Source organism: Ochotona princeps, chromosome 22 (genome assembly GCF_030435755.1).
Source record: "Ochotona princeps isolate mOchPri1 chromosome 22, mOchPri1.hap1, whole genome shotgun sequence".
Lineage (NCBI taxonomy): Eukaryota > Metazoa > Chordata > Mammalia > Lagomorpha > Ochotonidae > Ochotona > Ochotona princeps.
The window spans coordinates 7,905,942-7,909,058 of record NC_080853.1 but is presented as its reverse complement, the minus strand read 5'-3'; positions in this window follow the sequence as shown (position 1 = coordinate 7,909,058).

Here is a 3,117-nt window from a genome sequence, read left to right as displayed (position 1 = left end):
GATGGCCCGCTGGGAGCCCCTGACTGCACACTGCAGAGTGTGTGGAGTGCGGTGTGTGAAGCAACGGGCTGACCTTGGATCTGGGATGCAGGTGGCTTTGTGCTGGCTAGCCACCTTCCGGCTCCTACCCACCTCACCTCCCTGCAGTCTGTTTTCCCCACAGGACTTGGAAAAACCATGCTGTTGGACTTCAAGTCAGAGCCGACACTACGCCCTGCTCAGTTCCTTTCCTGGCAGAGCTCGCTCCGAGCAGTGCCAGAGTCCTTCCATGGCCCTACAAAGCCCATCGTGAACTGCCCCTACCGGCTCTTGCCTTGAGTGCATGCCCCTCCTCCCTACACCCCTCCCCTCTCTCATCCACTCAGCTTGCAGACATGGGGACCCCCTGCCTCTCCCCGACCTGCTCTAGGCCTTGGCATCTAGGCCTGGAATGTTCATCCTAGGGAGATGTCCCTCACGTCCACATCACGGTCACCTCCTCGGGGTAGCGGTCCCTGGCCATCTGACCAGCAGCGGCCAGCCCGTGGCGGTCTCGCCTTGACCCATTTGTTTGGGGCTTGGTTCTGGCAGGGTTCCCATGTTCTGCTGTCCCATGTTCTGCTGCGGCAGGAGAGGCCATTTGTTTGCCTGTTTAATCTCGCCTGTCAAGACAGCCGGCTGACCCCCGTGTGGCCTTGGGGGATTCAAAGGAACTACAGGCAAAAGGAGTGTTCTCAAGTCCTTATTTATTTATCCAGCTTAGCCACCTCCGGGGAAGCCAACAAGCCCAAAAAGGCTGCACAACAGGCCCAGAGGGTTTTCTCCAAATTTGGGAGCTCCACGGGGCTGCTTTCTGGCAGTGGGAGCCACGGTCCAGCCCGGCTGGCACGTGGCCTCTGCAGCCTGGACCTCCTCCCAGGTAGTTCGTAGAGTGGTAAGGGAATGCGTCACAATCCCAGCAGCTGGCAAAGACTCCAAGTACCCTGGGAAGGCTTCCTGCTGGGAGCCTCCCCCAGCTCTGCTGCTCCTCAAATCTGCCTGTTGGGTGCTTGGTCTCGGTGTTCTCATTTGAGAAATAGGAAGAGCTATTCCTTCCTCCCTGGGTTGCTGTAAGGACTGAGCAAAACAGGAGAAAGACACTACCCTGCACCGGGCTTGGCACACAGCAGGTGTAGAGCAAAATGTTAACATTCTGCCATGCATCCCTGGCTTCGGGACAGCCTCCCATCACGCGAGTCCACATCTCTTCAGATCCCATCTGCCCACCTTCACCAACTGGAGATGCAGTCGCTCACAGAAAGAGAAGTGCATGATGCCCACAGCCTCTCCCTGGCCCACAGGACCCAATGCACTCAGAACCAGCAGGTGTGTAAGACAGCAGCCCGCTTGCATCCCAGGACAATCCTGCATGGGTATGGGCCCCGCAGGGACGTCCCCTTTGCCGATGGCTTGTGCAGAGATGAGCACCTCTAGACATCTCCTGAGGACCTCTCAACAATCTTCCTCCTCCCTGTTCACCACCTTTTCTGCTTCGGGCACTACTGTGGGAGGGTATGATGGCGGGGGTGGGCTGGTGGTGCCCCAGGGAAGGCCAGAAAAAGTAGAGAGAGCTGCAGTGACCAGTCCTGGAATCACCTACCCACAGGCTTCCTGCTCCGTGAAATAAGCCTCTGTGAATCCAAGACTCTCTTACTTTCCTAAGAGAAATGCCCCGTGCACTTGCCGTGTCTGGGGGATGCTAACGTGTGGGAAGTGCTTCTCCAGGGCTGGTTCCCCAACTGCTGCTTCACCTCTTCCTGCTGTTCCTGCTTGGGCAGGCAGGCTGTGTCTGTCCAGGGGCGGAAGGAATAGCTCTGGCTACAGCACTGTGTAGGAGGTGAGCTCCCAGAAGCAGCAGGGATCCTCAACAGCCCTGGCCCAGGAGCTCCAACAGGACTCAGCAGAGGGTGGGACTGGTGGAGGTTCCCCCAAGGCTGAACTTACTCTGGCCCATGGAAAGAAGGCTGGGATACACTAGAGAGTCAAGTTCAAATGTGACTGTTGACGCTTCCTTTCCACATAACCCCAAGCAAGTCACTTCATTTTTCTGGGCCTCAGTCATCGCATCTGGGAAAGGGACACATTGCTGGTGGTGGTGATGGGAGGGACACCCGGTGAGGTTCTATTGAGAGTATCTACGCCTCCGTTTGGAGAGTGAACCCTCACATTGGGTAGCCTAATTGGAGAGAGGCTGCTGTTGGAGGAATGCTGGGGCATCTAGATGGGCACAGCCCAGCAAAGAGAAATCTGTGGAGCTCGCCCGCTCCATCCAACCTCTCTCTGCTCCCTCATCAGGGCTGTTGTGGGATCGGAGGGGTCATGACCTAGTGCAGTCAGAACCCAGGGATTTGGCCTGGAAAGTGCAGGCCTGTCCACCCTACACCCTCCAGGGCTCAGGCTGGCTTCAGGTCTTCATCCCACAGGCTACACACAGGCTACGGCCAGAGACTGGATCAGAGCTGGGAGGTGGGGAGGGAAGCTCATTGCTGTGGCTTGAACGAATCCTCCAAAGCGCAGATGCTGCCAATGGGGTGGCATCAAGTGGTGGGATCTGCAGGAAGTGCCCAGGCCTCATGGCTCTTCTCGTCTCTAAAGGTCCAAGGCCCTTATCAGGAAGGCTTAGCCTCTCCTTCTGGCTTTCTGCCTTCTGCCACATGGGCACACAGCAAGGAGGTCCTTGCTGGACCCACCTTCCTGGCACCTTGACCTTGGACTCCAGGGCATCCATAGCTGTGAAGAAGCACATCCCTTGTACTTTGTTAACTCCCGGGTCTCAGGTGTCTGTTCCAACAACACAGAATAGACCAGGAAACAGGTTCCTCCTTGACCCTCTGGGTTTCTACCGTTAGCCCTGATAGAACCTGAACTCCACGGGCAGCCCAGAACAGCCAACCCCAGCTGGACCAAGGCCTCAGAGCAGGGAGGTTGTGGGCTTCACTGTTAGGAGCTAAGAGGATGGGAAGCATCTGCTTATGCAGCTGAAATGGCTGGTGGGGCGTCCTTCTGGGCTGGATGTACTTTGCACAGGCCAAGGGCGGCACAGGCACAGCCCCTTTCTACTTTAAAAGCCCCAATATTCTCATCTGCTGCATGAGAGGA